We start from the raw sequence: 22059 nt of genomic DNA on the forward strand, positions 1-22059 counted from the left end.
AGCTCCCCTGCTGCGGGGCTCTGTGATGCATTAGATCTGTAACTGCCCTCCCCCGCCACAAAGTCACAGAGCAACCCCCCCCCCCCCAGAACACGAAAACCACCTCCCAGATTGAACAGGGTCACTAGTCACTGCACTGGGTATGTGTCCTGATCCTGGACCTGACCCCGCCTCTGTACCCTGGTAAAGGTGACTGTCCTGTCCAATTACCATGCCCCTTCCCCTCGTTCAGACAGACTCTCCTCCAAAATAAAATCATGGAAACAGTAATTAACAGAAACGAATATTTTATTATGAACCACACATGAAACGTGGGGGTTGAAACTTGCACGGGGGCTTCTGTGAGGTGTGTAGGAAAGGACTTTTAAAATTTTGGGGAATGAGAGCCTTCTAGTGCTAGAGCAGTCTGCAGGGGTTGACTGAAAGTTTTAACGGCCCTTGCCGCCCCTCCTTCTTTGTACTTTGGGTGAGGGGGGTGTGGGACTTGGTGGCGGGGGAGGGCGGTTAGAGATAGACCGCAGCGGGGCTCTGTCCTCCTGCCTCCGGTCTTGCAGAACATCCACAAGGCGCCGGAGCGTGTCCGTTTGCTCCCTCAGAAGTCCAAGCAGCTTTTCAGTAGCCTGCTGGTCCTCCTGACGCCACCTCTCCTCCCGTTCCATGACTGCTCGGTGCATTTGGGACAAGTTCTCCCTCCACTGTGTCTGCTGGGCTGCCTGGGCTCGGGAACAGCTCATTAGTTCTGAGAACATGTCCTCCCGCGTCTTCTTCTTCCTCCTCCTAATCTGCGCTAGCCTCTGGGAGTGTGCTGACAGGCTGGGTTGGGAGACAGTCGCAGATGTGTCTGTGTGAATGGGAAAAATGGAGTGAATTCCTGAGACAGATAAATGAAGTTGTGTACAAAGAACCTAGTCTTTCTCTGTGAACAAGACCATGCACTGCACCTCTCACATGCGCACTCAGGACAAGGTCGAATTTTCGGCCATCGCCTTCAGTGCCTGGGGTCCTGCAGTGGTCTTGCAGTTATCTGAGAAGCGTGGCAGGACACCTGAACTTCTGTAGCGTGCAATCATGGTAAGCCGTAGACTTCTGGCTGCTTAAAACTGTACTAGTAGCACTGGCCTCCTTTCACATTGAAAGCAATGCCAGTCTCTGCTGCCAGCAATCAGGACAGCATGAACTATGCCCCTGTCCCACCCCCTCGCGGCTGTTCCAGGGAAAGATCCCTGTATGCTGCCCCTCTCCCTCCACCGCGTGGCTGTAAAGCAGTCCCAATACTAACATTCCCCTCCCTAATTCAAAGCAGGGCGTAATGAGCGACATCACCCTGCTGAGGATCTCGGAGTCCCAGAGGGAAAGGATGTTTCGAGAAAGCCTTCAGAAACCAGGGCCGTTTGCCGCTATGCTCTGCAGGGCAATGATACCAGACTATCTGATGGTGTCGTGGCGCGGTAACGTGTCCTACCACGGAGGGCCCAATAAGATCGCCCTACCCAGGAACCTGATGAACAGGCTGGAAATGTACCTTCTTGAGACCTACGAGGAGTTCTCCTATGAGGATTTCGCCTCCATCCCCGGCCATATTGACCGGATTTTCGCGTAGGTGCACTGGGACTAAAGAGTGGAGCGTCTTGGGCAGCATAATCATGACTTACCGGACATTGTAAAAAAAATTTTAAATACTTGGGACTAAATTGTGAAGAGCCTAAGGCAGACAAATCATGAAAAACCCTTTGTTACGATTGTAAATATTCCAGTTTTTTTGCAGTTAATTGTTTACATGTTTAAGCACTTTAATAAACAGCCATTGTTAATATTATAAATATTCTAGTTCTTGTAAAAATAAATGTTTAGATATTTAAAGCACTCACTGCTTGATCCTTCCCCTGATTCTGTCTCCGGGGTAAGGGATGGGGACGGTTGGTAGGGGATCTCGGTAAGGGTGATGAAGAGCTCCTGGCTGTCGGGGAAATCAGCGGTGCCAGCGCTGTCGACTGCCTCGTCCTCCTCATCTCCTTCTTCATCTTCCCCGTCCGCTAACATGTCCGACGAGGAACCTGCCGCGGACAATATCCCATCCTCAGAGTCCACGGTCAGTGGTGGGGTAGTGGTGGCGGCCGCACCTAGGATGGAATGCAGTGCCTCGTAGAAACGGGATGTGTGGGGATGGGATCCGGAGCGTCCGTTTGCCTCTTTGGTTTTTTGGTAGCCTTGTCTCAGCTCCTTGATTTTCACGCGGCACTGCGTTGCATCCCGGCTGTATCCTCTCTCTGCCATGGCTTTAGAGATCTTCTCGTAGATCTTTGCATTCCGTCTTTTGGAGCGCAGCTCTGAAAGCACGGACTCATCGCCCCACACAGCGATGAGATCCAAGACTTCCCGATCAGTCCATGCTGGGGCCCTCCTTCTATTAGATTGCATGACCATCTCTGCTGGAGAGCTCTGCATCGTTGCCAGTGCTGCTGAGCTCGCCACGCTGTCCAAACAGGGAATGAGATTCAAACTGGCCAGACAGGAAAAGGAATTCAAATTTTCCCGGGGCTTTTCCTGTGTGGCTGATCAGAGCATCCGAGCTCGGACTGCTGTCCAGAGCGTCAACAGAGTGGTGCACTGTGGGATAGCTCCCGGAGCTATTACCGTCGATTTCCATCCACACCTAGCCTAATTCGATATGGCCATTTCGAATTTAGCGCTACTCCTCTCGTTTTGGAGGAGTACAGAAGTCGAATTTAAGAGAGCTCTATGTCGAACTAAATAGCTTCGTGGTGTGGACGGGTGCAGGGTTAATTCGATGTAACGGCGCTAAATTCGACATAAAAGCCTAGTGTAGACCAGGCCTCAGAGACAGCTGCCTCCAACTTGGACACTCTTCTGAAGAGCACTGAGTATGACCTCTGGCCACACAATGTGATAGTTCAACAACAAGAGAGGTAGAAAGAGCAAATGGACAAGACATGAGACTGAGAGCATTCCCATGGGATGCCACTTTCCAATCCCAGTTCTCATAGAGACTCCTCTGTGGCTTTTCTACCTTAGTTTCTCCATTTGCAAAATGGGATACTACTACTGACCTACCTCATATTGCATAGTGATGATAAAGGAGTTATTGCTTCTAATGTACTTGACATGTGAAAAACCAGCAGTGTCTGGAGGCTTAGCAGCATCTGTCAATTGTCCCTTGTCAAAATTTATTAAAAGTTGACAATTGTGCCGGCTCCACTTCTGCAGAAGCAGCCTGGGAAAAATCTAGACAGCTGCAGAGAAAGTTTCTTTATGTAAAAGTGAGTCAGCTAAGTATCCTCAAAGAATCCCCTCACTAACTTTCACCCAAATCCCCAGGCCTGTCCTGTTCATAGTAGTACCAAAACAAGTTGCATCTGGGGAAGGTATGGACAAATTTTTTTTTCTCAAACCCATCCTATCTGCACCACTAAGGCTAGCTCTGAGTTAATGTTGTACATCCTGCTTCATCTGATCATTAATTTACAAACCTCAACAGTAGTTGTGACAGCTACAGTACCCACAGGCTCAGTCATGCTTCACCGCTACTCCTGTAATTGTCTCTCACTAAAAAGACGTGCATTCTAGCCCAGAACTGTCATGGCCATCACTGGGGATGAGAAGAACCTGCAGGTCTACAGCTCCCATGGGAATGAGAGGTGAGAACAAGTATCTGGAATTGCTCACCAAAACTGATGGGTGCCCTTTCAAGACATCAGGCCTCACAATGTAGAAACTGCTAAACTACAGAATCTTATGGCACAGCAAATCAGTCAATTTGCAGAATATCAATTAGGTGAAAAAAATGTTTCATTAGAGATCAGCAAGAATGTAATATATGCCATAGGAGAGCACTGACTGAAGTCTGTTAAAATGCAAATTATTTTACAGGCTTTTTCTTTTAACTTCCAAGACACACAGCACAGCTATAGCTTGTCTCTTATGTGACTAGCACAAGATTTGTTTAACACAAATCTGTGACTTCTGAGCTTGACTTGCTCAAAGGGTGTCCAGCTGAGATTTTTAATATAGTACGTCTAATACAATGTACGATGGGAACATTGCAACTGAACATTAGTCAACTCTGTATGCTCATCACAAAGTATAATTTGCAAAACTCTAGTGTACGAAGATTTGCACATGAGTTTTCTTTAAGGGGCTGTAAATGAGAGACAAAAGGCTTATAACAATCAAAATGATGAGAAGACAAAAAAAGCTAATACAATTCTATCTCGCAGCAAACGGAATTTTGTGTCATCAGAAGAGCATATGCATCGATTAGAGACAAATAGTTGATTAATCTTAACTACTAGAAATGGCACATTGGTTGTATGAGGCTGAACAGGGCTGAGTTAGTATAAGCCATAACAATGGAACCCCAGTGCTCATGTCAATTCTGTTGACTGTACAACACCATATTGATAGTCACAGCAGTGACACATAAATTAGAGAAAAGCAATACTGTTAATCCCTACTCAAGACAAAACATAGGGCTCAATCCTTCAGGGCATTTTGAGATATGTCACCTTAATCCTAAGCATCGATGCTTGATTCTTTTTGTGCTTTGCTACATACAAACGTCACCTAGGAAAATATAATTAATGAACAATTTTTTTCAAGTGTTTAACAAAAATATAGGTAAAATTCTCTTTATTTTAAAAGTGAGGAAGCAAAATGGCAAAAACACTGTAAATGAAATCTGTTTTTCATAAATATTTGCATGCACATAGACCTTAGTATGAACTTGAAAACGCATATCAGCCACAAACTGGCAAATACTTAGTCACATAGCATTATGCATGAGCATAGTCCTATTGAATTCAGTCCAAATAATGGTCGTGATCCTGCAAATACTTATGCCATGACTAACTTTATGCCTGTGAGTAGTCTAATTGAATTCAATTGGATAATGCATGTGTGCACAATTACCCACGTTTCAAAGATTAGTTTAGTTGGTTGGAATGTAGCCCTTATATTCAGTTTTAAAGAGCCATGAACTTTTGTAACAATACATTTTACAGAATTAATGAAACAATATAGGTATCCTTCTTGTTGATAGTGGAAAAATTTAATTCCCTTTGCAGCCAGGGTATCTAGAAAGATACTGGGTCAAATTTATCCCTGATGGTACTCCATTTACTTCAGGGGGACCTATAATAAGGATAATTTTGTAGATTAAAATCCTGTTTGAAGTCATATTTTCATCTCTTCTCCACCACCCCATTTCATTGTCAAATAGATCACTGCGCTGGCAAAATCTAAGTATCTTTATCTGAATTTTCTGCATTTAACTAAAAAATTTGAAAAACCTATTTTTTGCTGAGATGCATAAGATATAGCATTAACCCCAGAATTCCAGCTATCAACATTTCTAGACTGTCAGTAAAATGAATGCTTGAGAGTTTATATACATTTAAGATATTATATATATTACACAGACACACACATGTACATATAATGGGCTAGATTCCAGATGGTATAAATCAGTGTAGCTCCACTGCTGTTAATTCCAACTGTGGATCATTATATATAGATAAGTACATACATATATTATTGGGATATAATATACTCACACTATGATGAATGTGAATTAGACCATATACACTAATTTTCTAACATCAATGGTTTCGTTTGTGGAAAATAAAATTTTACTGTTATATGGCCAAATGGTCTATTTTTTTTTATTTTTTTTTTGCATAGATGAAGTATAATCAATCAGATTTATATGTATATGGTTGAATATTTCCAGTTCAGGACCACATTGTGTTATACATGATATGAGATCAACAAAAAGACAAAACTATGAGTGTAACTGTAAGTAATTCTAAATGTATAAGTCATATTGATATCTAAAGTGATTTTGGAGATAACAGCACAACATATCACCTACAGTGCAATTATTTCAAAGAAACAATAGTGGTTTGTTGACAATGAGGGTCCAGACACCCCAGGGAGAGAACAAGGGGTCTGCACCCCAAAGAATAAGCAATTGAATCATCTGACTGCCCACAATCTTATTGTATTATAAAAGGGTATCCATTATAGTCTTTTATGAAAGCCAGTAACACACTGGTGATTAATATCCCTGTGAAATATATGTATTAACACTATATGAGGAATTATGGATACTCACTGATATTATGCTTTAAAGTCTGTGACCAAACACAGGAAGAAACAGGTTTTCTCCTAGACAGGAAGGAAGGTAGCTATCAACCTCTCTCCAACATAAATGAAGTAGCATAGAACCAAAACTATGGAAGTCCCATTTACATATGAGTCAGCAGGGGGATAAGAAGAACAGGAAGAGTCTGAACAGCAGGGGCCCATCCTGCCTCTTGAGGCACACAATGAACTTGGGCTAATATAAGGGCAGCAGAGAGACATTTTGGTTATCTATCACTGGGAAGATGATAGGATACAGCACCTTGAGCCTTTGAAAGCTGGATCCTCTTAACCTGGAAGACAAGTGTTGCTAGAGACTTAATGTAAGTACAAAACCTGCTTAGACAAAGATTGTAACTTGTTTAAATTAGGCTTTAGTGACTAGAAAGTGTATTTTGTGTTGTTTTACTGGTAACCATATGGGCTGTGTCTTCTATTCTTACTTATTAACACTCATCTTTGTTAATAAACTTACCCTTGCTTAATTACAAAACCATCCCAGTGCCGTATATAAATCTACAGGGTAAAATCTAGCAGGCTGGTGTGTATTCTATTTCTTTGGAGCTTGATAACTTCTGTGAGGGTCCAGTGAGAGGGACTGGACACTATAAATGTGATGTTTTGGGGGCACACCAGGACCAGTAAGGAATTCTGTCACCATCTTCCCTGTAACGCTGGGTGCTGCCGTACTGTGCAGTTTTGGCTCAGACCCCTGCTCACAGCACAGTGACCTCACCCTCACTACCACCAGCCTGATTACTCCTTGCAGGATGACTCCAACAGCCCTTCTAGTCCCATCTCCCCAAAACCATCTTCCCTGCAGTGGTCAGTCCCTCCCAACTATGCAGAAGAAAAGCAGCTAACTTAGGATTTACAGACCTCTGCCAAAATTTAAAATTATAGTTGAAGATATGAAGTAAAAGAAGTATTATGCTTCACTGTGGGTGAAATAAGAATTGATCTGAAAGGAAAAAAACAAAGATTTTTATCTGGAAATTATTTTTATGTATTATAAAGCTATACAGATATTAATCAACAAATGTTAATGTATTACACAGCATGTGCAAAATATCAGCGTTCCTCTAGTCATACTATCCAAAATAATCTGAGACAGATACACATACAAAGAAAACCTGGTGTTTAAAATGACAGAAGATGTAAGCTGGACTTAGTATTTTGAGCTTCAAGTCATGATGAATGCATTTTTTTCTTAATTATAATTCTAAGTGCTAATCCTTTGCAGCAGGTGCTGCCTCAGAAGTTTAATGGTTACTTCTGATCAGAACTGGCACAAAAGGAGACTATGAACTCGACTATTTAGCAAAAAAATAGCAAATTAATTATACATTCTGTATAAACTGGTAGACATGGAACAGGCACATTTCCCAGTGGTTATTGTAGCATTAGAAGCAATAAGCCATCTCTGATATTTTCTGATTCTGATTTAAGTGTGTTTATTGAGGCAATAACACTTATAGGGAGCTGGAGATTCAATTATTACATCCAGTCCTCAGTACTGCAAAACTCAGATTTTTTCCCCCTAAAACTCTCTGTCATTGACCTGACACAACATGATCTCTGCCTCCTCAACTTTCAATTTCAAGGCTTCAAGTTCTTTCAGGAGCATTGCTGGGGTTCTTTTTTGTTTGTTTGTTTGTTTGAAATGGGTAACTCTCCCCTCAAAGATTGTGAACAGAAAACCATTAGATTCCCTCCCCATCAGCAATTAGGTAAACATAGCCATTTTTCATTCAGAGCCAGACTGTTTTCTTTGGTCCGGGCATGGAGGGAACTCTAAGCTCTTAAATCTCACTTGCCTCATACAGAACAGAGGGGGAAAATCAGACATCACAATGGCATGGGACTGCATATTGGCAAGATCTATAATGGGGTGAAATATCAGGGAGCTGTCAGCATGGGGGAAAGTAGTGGGTGTGACATCGCTGGGAAAGTCTGGGCCTGGGAAAGTGTCAGCATGCTCCTCTCCACTGTTGAGCTTCATGGGGAAATTTAACATAGCCTGTGGCTAGAGCAGGGATCGTCAACCTTTGGCACGCGACTCACCAGGGTAAGCACCCTGGCGGGCCGGGCCGGTTTGTTTACCTGCTGCGTCCGCAGGTTCGGCCGATTGCGGCTCCCACTGGCCATGGTTCGCCGTCCCAGGCCACTGGGGGCTGCGGGAAGCGGCGCGGGCCGAGGGATGTGCTGGCCACCGCTTCCCACCGCCCCTATTGGCCTGGAGCGGTGCACCGCGGCCAGTGGGAGCCGCGATTGGCTGAACCTGCGGACACGGCAGGTAAACAAACCGGCACGGCCCGCCAGGGTGCTTACCCTGGCGAGCCGCGTGCTAAATGTTGCCGATCCCTGGGCTAGAGACATGATGCCAGGGAAAATAGAGAGATCGCTAGCTATTCCTGAGCCAGTTCACAAGACCAGGGTCTCTGTACAGATGGTATTTGTCACTTGGGAAGAGAAGGTATGAACTGGGGTTTGTTTGCTTCACTGCTGACTGGATTTTGGCCTATTAAGATCTCCCTGGATTGCTTTCAATGGTCACTGGGAGATTGAGGCCGATTCCGGTAGACTCCCAACCAATCCAGGAGGGTTGGCAATCCTAACTGTGCTTGTTCTACTGCGTTTGAGGCTTTCTCCAGCACTTCAGTAGGCTGTGGGGCCTGATCCAAACCCCAGTGAAATCAATAGAAAGACTCCCATTGTCTTCACTGGATTTAAATCAGGTCCTGGCTCCTTTGAGTAAAGCAGCATTAATTTAGTTACTTCCAACTTAGCTTATGACTTTAGTCTTACCAACAGAATTTCTGATTATATAATGATAATTTTAAAAATTAATATTTAACTCATGGGTCTGTTGAGGAAATATGAGAAGGCAGAAACAGGTTGCCTATAATGTAATGTGAAAGAGAAACCTCAGCTGGGAATAAAGAAATCGATTATTTTAACCCAGACTCACACTACTGCCTTGGAGAAGTTTCCATTATAGAAAATTATATGCCCCAAACTCTAGGCTCTGCCTATAACCTGGTTATACAAAGTATGTCAATGATTAAAAAAACTGACAATTACATGGAAATCCAGAATATCTCAAGCTATTGAAGACAGCACATTCTTAGCCATTGTGATTCTTGCTGATATCTGTAAGGTTGAATTGATCTCCAAATATAAAGTACATAAAGTGGACTTAAAAAAAAAATCTTATGGGAAGTTAAGGTGGAACCATCTGTATGGATTAGGTGGGAATTTACCACATGACTGATTACCTCTGTTAGCAAAGGGTCAGAGAGCAGCATCTTATATTTCTGCCATCAGTCAGAGAGAGGGCACGTAGAACTTTGTAGGATCAGGTTTTTTATCTCTATGAAGTACAGGGGATAATTACCTTCTAATTGTTCTAGAATTGTTAATATGAATATTCCAAATAATTTTAATGGTGACCTCTGTACTGAGGTGTGAAGTTACCGCAGCTTTTAGCTGTATGTGAAGGATCTCAAATAGCCAGGGTTAAAATGGGATTTTACTTCAAAGTTTTTTCTTCTGTTTGCTTTGCCATTTGGAACATTCAACACATATTTCTAATACCTTGTTCCTGCAAACATTTATATGCACATGAGTAACCTTTCTCATGTGAAATCTTGAATGACATGATTGGCAATATCAGGCCCCAGAGACATGGTAAGGCTGTAAAAAGAAATGCAGATCACTTTAAAAGCTACTTTTTATGTAACAAATGTGCTCTTAGCATAGTTGGAAAAATATAAGCATGGCCATACTGGTCCAGATCAATGGTCCATCTTGCCCAGTATCCTGTCTTCTGACAGTGGCAAATGCCAGGTGCCCCAGAGGGAATGAATAGAACAGGTAACCATCAAGTGATCCATCCCCTATCACCCATTCCCAGTTTCCAGCAAAGAGAGGATAGGGACACTTCAGAGCATGGTTTTGCATCCCTGCCCATCCTAGCTAATAGCAATTGATGGACCTATCTCCATGAACTTATCTAGTTCTTTTTTGAACCCTGTTATAGTCTTGGTCTTCACAACATCCTCTGGCAAAGAATTCCACAGGTTGACTGTGTGTTGTGTGAAGAAATACTTCCTTTTGTTTGTTTTAACATGCAGCCTTTTAATTTCATTTAGTGACCCCTCGTTCTTGAGTTATGAGGAGTAAATAACACTTCCTTATTTACTTTCTCCACACCAGTCATGATTTTATAGACCTCTATCATATCCCCCCTTAGTCGTCTCTTTTCTAAGCTGAAATTTGCAGTCTTATTAATCTCTCCTCATATGGAAGGTGTTCCATACCCCTAATAAATTTTGTTGCCCTTTTCCAATTCCAATATATCTTTTTTGAGATGGGGCGACCACATCTGCACACAGTATTCAATATGTGGGTGTACCATGGATTTACATTTCTGTCTTATTATCTACCCCTTTCCTAATGATTCCCAACATTCTGTTCGCTTTTTTGACTGCTGCTGCACATTAAGTGGACGTTTTCAGAAAACTATCCACAATGACTCCAAGGTCTCTTTCTTGAGTGGTAACAGCTAATTTAGACTCCTTCATTTTATAATATCAAGAAAGACAATGGTGATAATAATGTTTTTTTTCCCATGTGGAACTAAGAATACTACACTATTTTGGCCTACCACTCCTAAGCCAGTGTAAGTGTTCTGGAGATTTATTTGATTAATACAGATCTCAGACAGAAATTCTAAGGCCTAATGTGGTGTGGTATTGATGTGATCCAGACTTTCTAATCCATGGGATATTGGGTGATCATTTTATTTCTTTTACAAAAACTGGTATTCAATTCATTATGCATCTATAGTACTTTAAAATTTTTAATGAATAGGTCAAGTGATAATTAAACATTTTCTTACATATTAATTTTCTATATTAATAAAGTGGCACTAACTGTAGTTAACTACCTAATTTGACAGTGCGGACGGACTATCTTTATTTTTAATAAATATATCCTTTTCATGAATCTGGCCTTAGGTCCAAACTTCCAACTGAAACTTCTGCATAGGTGAGGTATAATTAGTGTAAGTAATTGTTGTCACTGGTGCCCTATTTATTTATTGCTTGAGATTATATTTTAATATTGGCCCCAAAATTTACTCTATGTTAAATCCATCTGGTTGAATATACTGCTGCTTGTCTTCTGCTTATAGTCAAGAAATATTATCAGACAACTTTATCTCAAAGAGTCTGCATTGCATTCCATTTTTATACTGCCTTTGGTACAACATTACAGTTGTAGTAGTTGACTGTTTATCTAGTTTCTGCCTACCTTATCTTCCTGATCTTGTAATAAAATGCTTTCCAACAAAGACTGTCTTCCTGAAATTTCAAATATTTGTTGTTTCTCTACTTTGTCTTCTGTCATTTGTCCTGTGATTGCTGCACTATGCTTAAGGAACATAAGTGTGAGTTAGTTGAAATCATACTAGCTATATTGAAATAACTATAATTACTGATGTTTAATGCTTATATTATTCTCATAATATGGCTTTTGTAAGAAATATTCCACTTTTAATATTTGGTAAGGGATATGTAGAATAATTAATTGTAATTCTGTAATTGGACTATATTTCCAAATATAATACATATTCTCTTAGGGGATGTATTACAGGTGTTATATATAAATTATATATTATTATATGTAATCCATCAGAAGAATAACCATATACACAGCTCATATATACCTCTGTACATATACGCAACAGTTAAATTTAAAAATAGGAAATAGGAAACCCTTCTTCATATTTCAATGCTTTCAGCCTCTCTTTTGTGTTACTTTCAAATTCTCCAAGCCTATGTCTCCCATCTAAACCCCACAATGCAGTTAAGTGTGCAGGAAAACTCCAAAAAGGGAGAGAGAAAAAAAGGGACGGAGGGTTTTGTCAGACAAAAATATCAAACAGATCTGTGCAGATATCTCAACTACAAACATTTCTTAAGGTTTGATCAGCTGATTTGAATCAGCTTATTAAACAGTATTTTGGCCAAACTTTTTGGGTGTGCTTTTAGTTTCTCCCACTTTTTTTCTCAGCTCTCTGTCTCACCCCCATCAGATGAGATGTATAAGCACGATCCTGACAAATTAATCTTCAAAAACAAATCACAGCATTTTCTGCAAAAGTAGGGATGCCACCTTTGGTATAATGGCTAAATTCTAACTGCAGTTATTACATTCTGCCCACCAAAATTCCTCACGTGGTTTCACTTAGTTACAATATGCTTTCTCTCCTAAATTGTTGTTTAATGTGCATGTGTGCAGTTAAACAATTACTGGGATTTATGCTACTGTGTCCATACAAGTACCTTGATAAGACCCAATAACTGTAGTATCTGAGGGCTAGATTCACAAAGGGACTTGGATTTGCAATGTTGAGCAACACCAGGCCTAATGTTTAGGTGTCTAGACAATCACTGGGATTCACAAAGCCTGAGTTAGGTGTGAAGGCTTCATGTACAATGACTGAGAATGGGATTCACAAGAGCCAACCAGATAGGTGGGGAGCTGCCTAGGATAGCCAATGGGAGATGCCAAGGAGAGGGGTGTGTCCTAACGCCCCACCCCTCCTGGAGATTAGCCTTCTAAATCCAGTCTGAAGGGAGATGCCTATCTCTATTTGGAATCCACAGCCCTCTCCTGGTATCAGGTACCTAAGGCATTTCTCACAAGACGCTGGGGTCGGGGAGTGGAGGGGGATACACATACAGGTAAATTAGATGGAAGAACATCTATCTTCCCCTGGTTCATGCATCACATTGGGGCTTAGGCTTCCAGACTCCCATACCAGCAATGCATATGCCCAGAGGCAGAAAAGTAGGCACCTATGGAACTTTTACGTCAAAAACTTAGGTGCAGAGTTAGTTTAGGAGTCTATAGGGTTTGGTTGCAGCTGAGCAGGGGTTGTGTGAATACCAGTGATGCCTGATTCTGGGATTTAGGCACCTAAGTCCCATTGTGAATCTATCCCTGAGTGCCTCCTAAGTATTTTAAAACAAACATACTACAATCTCCAACTGTCTACCCCCCTTCTCAATTCTTCTTCTTCCCTGGCTACAAGAGAAATAGTATGAAAAGTTTATAGGGTTCTGTCTGCTTTCTTATTTATGTCTGTGTATGAATGAGTGGGTGTGTTGTGTGTGAAGAAACTGAAGAAAAACTCAAGTCCTGACTGCTTCAGGAGTGCATCTCCTCATATTATTTCCTGGCCATTATGATTAGACAAGGGGAGCAGCCTTCAGATTTAAATATCAGATGCTGACAGCAGGGTATTCTTGCAGAAGACACTCTGATGCTGAAATTTACTCTCTCTACTGGCCCAACAAGCCCAAACTAGTTAATATTTAGAACAAACTGCAAGGCTTATTTAAGCTTTTGCCTGAGGGGGTGTGTTGGAAAGATCTTTGAAGATGAGGCTTTTTATGATGTTAAAAAAGGCTTTAAGTTATTTCTTTCTGTTGAGAGTACATCAATTTGCTGAAAGTGCTTTTCAGTTATTAATTGGTAAGCTACTTGTTTGTACAATTACGTGGATGAATAAGTGCATCAATTAAAAAAAATAATCTCAATAAAATTGTGGCAGTAGACTCAAGGACAATGGTCATGTCAGCAGAAGGAGGGGACATGTATCAGTAGATTTCATATATTGCTATCTTCTAACAGCAAAAGAGCTTATTTATTCCAGGATTGTCAAAGCAACAGATATTGTATGGCAAAAAAGTCACATGTCAAAACTACAGTAAGTCATAAATATGCTCTAGAGCCATATAGCTCACTACCACATAAGCTTCCCCTCACTCTGGAACATGCGTTTTTCTTAGCATTACAGAATTCTATTCTCAATAACTGATAATTTTTTTATTGGGGTTAAAATAAAATTGCATCCATGCTGCACAAGTCGGTTCTTGATTAAGTATCGATACTCAGTTAGCATTTGGTGGTTGGCCTCAAGACCTGACCCAGAAATATTAAAGTTATGATGAGGTGTGCACGAAAGGCACAATTACATATAGGAAAGCCATTTTGTCCTCGTAATAAACACTGCAACCCAGAAAAGTAGATTAAGGTTGCCAAGTTCCTAATGGCAGAAAACCGAACATCCTTGTCCTACCCCTGCCCTGCCCCTTCCAAAAGGCCTCGCCTCTTCCCTGCCCCTTCTCCAAGGCCCTGCTCCCTGCTCACTCCATCTCCCCTCCCTCCATCGCTTGTTCTCCTCCAGCCTCGCTCACTCGCTCATTTTCACCAGGCTGAGGCAGAGGGTTGTGGTGTGAGAGGGCGTATGGGCTCTGTGCTGGAGGTGCGAGCTTCGGGGTGGGGCCATAAATGAAGGATTCAGGGTGCGGGAGGGGTCTCTGGGCTGGATCAAGGGGTTGGGGTTTGGTAGGGGATGAGGGCTCTGGGCTGGGGGTGCGAGCTTCGGGGTAGGGCAGAGGATGAGGGATTCGGCATGCAGGAGGGGGCTCTGGGGCTGGGGTAGGGCGTTGGGACACGGGACGGGGTTTGGGGTGCGGGCTCCAGGAGGGAGTTTGGGTGTGGGAAGGGGCTCAGGGCTGGGGCATGGGAGGGAGTTTCTGGTGGGGGCTCCAGGCAGCACTTACCTCAGGCGGCTCTTGGGAAGCAACCAGTATGTCTCTCTGGCTCCTAGGCAGACGTGCGGCCAGGAGGTTCTGCGCCATGCGCTTCTCCCATCCATAGGCACCTCCCCTGCAGCTCCCATTAGCTGAGGTTCCTGGCCAATGGGAGCTGTGGAGCCCACGCTTGGGGCAGGAGCAGCACGTGAAGCCCCTGTGACCGCCTCTACACCTAGGAGCCGGAGGAACATGCTGGCTGCTTCCTGGGAGCCGCACAGAGCTGGGTAGGGAGCCTGCCAGCCCCACTGAACTGCCAACTGGACTTTTAACGGCCCAGTCAGCAGTGCTGACCGGAGCCACCAGGGTCCCTTTTAGACCAGGTGTTCCGGTCGAAAACCGGATACCTGGCAACCCTAATTAGATAATATAAGATGGTCAAAACATCTCTCATCTCATCAACATCCATGTATTTCCACCATCCCTTGCAGAAAAACACGAAGTGACTAATCTTCATCCTCACTATCACCACCACCACCACCACCACCACCACCGGTCATCATCCTGGCATCTCCCATTGCATACATGCTGGGATAGAGCTTTTTTTAATGTGGTAGGCTTACGCTCACTATGCCTAATGCATGTTCAGTAGCGATTTCAGCCCCTTTTCCTTATCTGTATTTCCTTGCCCTACTAATGTTGGGGAGCCATTCTCCCATATATTACTAGGCCTTTTACTTATTAGCATGTATGTCAATTAGTTACCATGGTTTTCTTGTGGTCAGACATCTGCTGATGTCTTAAAATATTTAAAGCTGGTATAAACTAGCATCTTGTGGTTATCTGTCAGCATAGCATTCTGTCTTGTGATATCTTTTGATCTAGGGTTACTCCTGGTTAGCTGCTTATGCTAAGTCTTTTGGGGCCTTATGCCTTGATTAGTTTAGCTAAGCTATTGTTTTACAGGCCTTAAAGCTTGTAGGCTTATTGCGTTACTGCCTTAACTTATACCTTTACCTTATCTAGCAAATTTCCAAAACACATGATTACTCAGACCTAGGGATTTGGTTCAGGGCCTTCTCCATACCAAAGACTTAGCTGCAGTACGTAAAAAGGAACCAAAACATTGTTTTGGATTATGGTAACATTCTAAACTCAGCACACACAATATGAATATAGTATTCCATGCAAGAATAACCACATTAAAAGAAAGACAAAGTGGGTGAGGTAATATCTTTTATAGGACACCCAAGCTTGTCTCTTTCACCAACAGAAGATGGTCGAATAAAAGATATTACCTCACCCATCTTGGCTCTCTAATATCCTGGGTCCAACGCAGCTACAGCATCACGGCAACATTAAAAGAAGGTTGTTTAGGTTGCAGAGTCAAGAATTCAAAAAGCTAGGAAATGCCAGAGTTAAGGTGGCATGTGGACACATGGCAACCGTATGGTATGTACACTAATCACTGCTCTACAGCCAAAATGCTTCTGAAATAAATATAGTCAAACTTTACTAATTCTGGGTCACTGAGAACGGAAATGATGCTTAAAATTGTTGATTGGCTCTAGTTTTCAAGATATGCTATTGGGTCAGTATATACGACCCTGGACTTGGGAATGGTGGAGGATAAGTGAGTTATAAAGGGAAGGGATCTCAATTTAAACCAGAAATGACTAAAATACATCTTTGACTGGATCTATGACTGGGTTTGGAAAGTACTTGCTTTTTAGGCAAAACAATGAATGATGCAATCTGAAGCTGGTATTGCGTTATACGTGATATGAATTGCATCATGTTATTCCTAGAAGTTATGGATGATGCAATCATAACAAAGCTTACATCACTCTGCTGAACCAATTGCCCTATATCAGCTCTATAAATCATACAGTGTCGTGCTCTCTTATTTGTCAGTGTTTGATTTTGCAAAGGGACACATTTCTGTTTAGCCAAAGTGAGCAGAGATGCCTCGTACTTGTGTGAACAGAGCAGATAACTTCTGCGATGTTTGTGGTGAAGTGACTTTTGCATCACAAAAGCGCAGTATAACCACTATGGTTAAGAAAGCCTATCACCTTTATTTTGGCTGCAAAATTGGAGATCAGGACAAGAGGTGGGCCCCACACATATGCTGCAACACTTGTGCAACAAATATTTGCTAGTGGTTGAACAGGAAAAGGAAATCTATGCCTTTTGCAGTGCCAATGATTTGGAGAGAGCCAACAGATCATACCAGCAATTGTTACTTCTGCATGGTGCCTCCAGTTGGGAAAGGTGTGTCAAAGAAGAAAAAGTGGACTGTGCATTATCCAAACATTCCATCAGCTATACGCCCAGTACCCCACGGAGAAGGACTGCCGGTTCCTGATGCACTAGAATCATTCTCACTTGAGTCAGACGAGGAAGAGGATGAAACTTCTGGTCCTGAACCATCAATGTCACAGGACCCACATTTTCTCCCATCCTCCTCCTCTGAACCACACCTCATAACACAAGGTGAACTGAATGACCTTGTCAGGGATTTGGAACTACCCAAGAGTAAGGCAGAGCTGTTGGGCTCCAGACTACAGCAGTGGAATCTCCTGGCAGGTGATGTTAGGGTTTCCATGTTCCGTGACCGTCAAAAGGATCTTGTCCCATTCTTCTTCATGGAAGATGATCTTGTAGCCTGCAACAACATCGATGGTGTGATGGCAGCCCTCAACATCGTTCACGATCCAGATGAGTGGAGACTGTTCATTGATTCATCGAAGACGAGTCTTAAAGCTGTTTTACTGCATAATGGCAATGTTTTGCCATCAATTCCAGTTGGTCATGCAGTCCATATGAAGGAAACCTATGACAACATGAAACAACTTTTGAGGTGCATAAACTATGACCAACATCAGTGGCAGCTTTGTGGCGATTTGAAGGTTGTTGCTCTCTTGCTTGGTCTGCAGACTGGATACACAAAGTACTGCTGTTTTCTCTGCGAATGGGATAGTCGTGCAAGAGATTCCCACTACATCAAGAAAGATTGGCCACTCCGACAGTCATTGGAGCCTGGCAGGAAAAGTGTTCAGCTTCCACCACTTGTTGAATCAAGGAAGATTTTGTTACTACCCTTACACATCAAGCTGGGTCTGATGAAGAACTTTGTCAAGGCCATTGACAAAACACAAGCAGCTTTCAAGTACCTCCGTGGAAAATTTCCAAGGTTAAGTGAAGCTAAGATAAAGGAAGGTGTCTTTGTTGGTCCTCAGATTCGTGAACTTCTTCGAAATGATGCATTTGACCATGCACTGCGTGGCAAGGAAAAGACGGCATGGAAAGCCTTCCAGTTAGTGGCAATAAATTTTCTCGGAAACAACAAGGCAGACAACTACAGGTCGTTGGTGGAAAACCTCCTCAAGGCATACAAAAGCCTTGGTTGCAACATGTCACTAAAGATACATTTTTTGCACTCTCATCTAGATTTTTTTCCACCGAACTGCGGAGCAGTGAGCGATGAGCACGGTGAGCGATTTCACCAGGACATTGCAACAATGGAGAAATGCTATCAGGGCAAATGGAGCCCATCGATGCTTGCAGACTATTGCTGGACAGTGACAAGAGATGCTCCATTTAATGAATACAAGAGACAAGTCAAGAAGCGCCGAGTAGACACTGAATAGGACTAAACTATGTACAGAATAGTTTTTTGCCTTTTGTTTCATAATAAATTTTATTTATATAACCCTTTTGCTGATTTTTAAAGTGTTACATAAACAGGACAGGTGAAATATCATCATGTAAAGCAACCATAAACACATGAAAAGACCTAGGTTTACAATTTATGATTAAAACTCTACTATCTACACAATATACATAGACATAAAATGCAAAAACTTAAATATCTTAGAAACAGTAGCCAATCAGTTGTTTTAATTGTCATATTTGAATTCAGCACATCAAAATACATAATAAATAGCACATTTTATCTCTGAAGCAGACGACATCTCAAAAATCGTAGACCAGTGTTGTACAAAGTACTTATCCTCACAGTGGTTTTCATTCCATAAACAAAGAACAAAAGGCTTAAATGCATGAATTTTGCATAAACTTCGGGGGGGTAGGGGGGCGGGATTTTATCCTAGAAAGAAGTGCTGTGCTCTGACTTATGAAAGTGAAAATACAGAGTTATGTGCTTGCTATAAAATGAAAAGTAATGTTATAACCTTCTGGGGTGGCTCACTGTCATTGTTCTAGTGAGTTCCAGGGTGCTTAATTGCCACTTTTGTTGCAAGCATTGCTGGTTGCTATAAGTGATATCAGGCTTGAGTTGGCATTGCCTCGAACCTTGTACAGTCATTTACACCTGTGCAATCCATTATGATTTAGGCACATTGGTAATAGACTGGAACCACATTTTGGCCTTAGTACTGCCAAAGAGTGTGAAACAAAATTGATCACCAGAGAAGAGAGATGGAAGAAAAAAAAAATGAGGACAAGAGATAAACCCTGTACAAAGTAAGTGGCAGCAGGAGCACATGGATCAAGGAAAAGTCTCTCAGGGAAGAAGAACCATATTAAGTTCTAAACTCTCTTCTATTACTGAAAGAAATTGATGGGTCATTTTAACATCATACCATTTAATGCGGCAAGATTCATTTTAATGATGACTTTTTTCCCCAAAGGACTGGGTGTTCTTTCGCTAAGATTCTTTCTCTAACCAAAGGAATTGTGTGTGATAGCAAGTTTACTGGGAAAAGGGGGACATTTACAATTAACTTTGCTGTCCTCCTTTGACTTTCATCTCCATTAATTTTATGTGGATGGCCCAAAAAGCTCTTCAGCGTCTTTGCTGTGCAAACATATTGCTCTTTAAAGATGCTCTATTCCATAAACATTACTAGCTTTTCTCCAATGCACTGTAGGTTTGAACCACATATATTTTTGTTTTCTTTTTAAAGTACCTGAAAAGATATGCACAGTGCTTGAATAGACATCCCAACATTTATAGCATGGATGACAACATTGGACATTGATAATCTGTTGAAGAAAAAATTACCAGCTTTTAAATAAATAAAAAGTACTTGTGAGGAATTTGGAGCTGCCTGTAATAATTTATTAATATTATATGTTCTGTTAGTTGTAAGGTTGTTCACTGAATGTATTCAATAAGAGGTTGGCTGCTCATAGGCAGGAAGGAGGACAATAGCCCTGATGAAAGCTTTGGTTCAAACACCTGAGACAGGGCAAAGCCACTGGCTTTGAAGTCCACCTCAAATATCCTACTGAGTCACCCAGACTGGTTTAACCAAGCTCAGGAAACACAGGAGAGAATAGAGGACTTTGTCTGGACTTAAAAAAACAAACAAAAAAACACTACTTGAAGCAGGGAGACAGGGTTTTGAGCTAAGATGAACTCAGGTTCCAGAGGCTGGTGTATCTGGGGTAAAATAGGCTGATGTAGGGACTCTGGGTAAGTTAATTATGTCTGTAGACCTTTTATTGTTTTAAACTTCTTTTCTCTTGTTATGCTTTGTTCCTAATATTAAGATTAAGCCATCCTTTATTTTGGAAAGGCTGTCTGGTCAATGTATTGACTGATGGAAACAGACTCCTGAAGGAAGTACTGCCAGTGTCTGACACACGGTTACCCATGTTGGATACACAGGGTACTATTGTCCACGGCCCAGTCTAACAGTGGGAGAATTGCAGGATTCCACATAGAGAGAGGTGAAGACACGGTGCCTGTCACTTGAGGAGATGCACTCAAAAAGAGACCAGAGAAGGGGACAGAGCTTCACAAGCCCTGAACCTTGACAACTTATTAATCGTCTGTCATGCATAAGGTTACTTTTTAATTCATTCACTGCTGACAATTGTGTAGATCAATGTGACTGTTCTTTTATGTACATCAGTTTGCTGTAAAGCAACAAAAACTGCATGAAAATAAAAAGCACCCCCCCCCCCCAGCAAATATTATTTATTATCTCTATAAATGTAAAGCTTTTCATTTGAAAAATGGCAGAGATTAAGAGGTTTTCTTCTGTGGCTTTATAACAGTGTAAGACAATGTATTTGCACAAAACACAGTAAAGACAAAAGTCAGAAGACGGATAATGCCAAAGAGATATTTCATTAAAAAAATAGTAAATTTAGTACAAAAGCTCTGTTCATGCTCTTAAAACTTTTCTAGTGTATGTACACTAAAATTGTAATAGCTGGCTCGATTGCCCTAACGTTGGGAAACCTAACGACAAAACTGGACTGTTGGCAATAAGAACCATTTTTTAAGTCATATGTTAATTAGAGATTCATGTAAGACTGATTACTTTGTTTATCTCAAGTGAAAAAGACAAGTAAAAGGGACACTTGGGATTCCTGAACTGAGAAACTTCTAATGCTGATATTATTTTTTCCCCTTTTGTTATTGTCATCTTAATAAGCTGTAGTTGTTGACAGGGCTGTCAGTTGCAGAGAGTGTTAGATAGAGACTCTTATCGTACTGATGCACTGTAGTATCAGTTCCTAATCCTGGAAAGTGCAGCTTGTATTCCCCCTGACCTCAAATTGCAACAGCGTACTGTTATGCTACTTAAATAAAGAGTTCTGAAGCATGTTCAACCATGACGATGAAATTAATGGTAAGCTTGTTAAGACCGAAGTTTGATGTGTACTGTTATCTTATCGTTGCCTATCTGTCACAAAATGCAGGCATTTTTCATAAATGAATTTTGGTTTCATAGAAAAGTCTTTAAAATAATCAGTGTTTTATACAGCCCAGCTCTCATCATACGAAACTTAATACATCACTATGCATATTTTGGACAAAAATAAATTAGTATTAGGAAAGAGATTATTGTTTCAAGCTTTTAAGGGGTAATTATAAATTAAATACAGAAGTCATTTTACTAGTTATAGTGAAAAAAAAAAAAGGAAATGCAAAAGTAAAGGACCTGAATCTTCTGGCATGCTGGAGCAGCACTTGTTATACATGAAGTGAGGGTGGGAATGGGAAAGTGACTTCCCACCACCTTTCAGTCCCTCCAATCATGAGGACAGCCAGGGGTTGCAACTTGCCTGCTGTGGCTGTGCTTCCCTAGGGGCAGTTCCATGGGCCGGAATCCTCCAATTGGTCCGTCCCTCTTTATGCCACCCACATGCTCTGTATGCTACCTCTACACCAAACCAGTTAGGGCTTCTTTACATTTTCTTTGTAAAGCCAGAACACCACAAAGATAACATGGCATTGACTGGGATCTGGCCCAATGTTTTCTATAGCAATGTTAACTTGGCCACATGACACATTCTAGCTGTTTTATGG

General features: G+C 41.7%; 1 protein-coding gene across 1 annotated transcript in view; it reads right to left on the reverse strand.

The window, feature by feature from the left end:
• The window catches only part of GPC6 (glypican 6), a 1130045-nt gene that overhangs the window by 561959 nt on the left and 546027 nt on the right, over positions 1-22059 (reverse strand). The gene's annotated exons all lie outside the window — the stretch shown is intronic.

The sequence above is a fragment of the Emys orbicularis genome, chromosome 1, assembly GCF_028017835.1.
Source record: "Emys orbicularis isolate rEmyOrb1 chromosome 1, rEmyOrb1.hap1, whole genome shotgun sequence".
In the NCBI taxonomy this organism is placed as follows: domain Eukaryota; kingdom Metazoa; phylum Chordata; order Testudines; family Emydidae; genus Emys; species Emys orbicularis.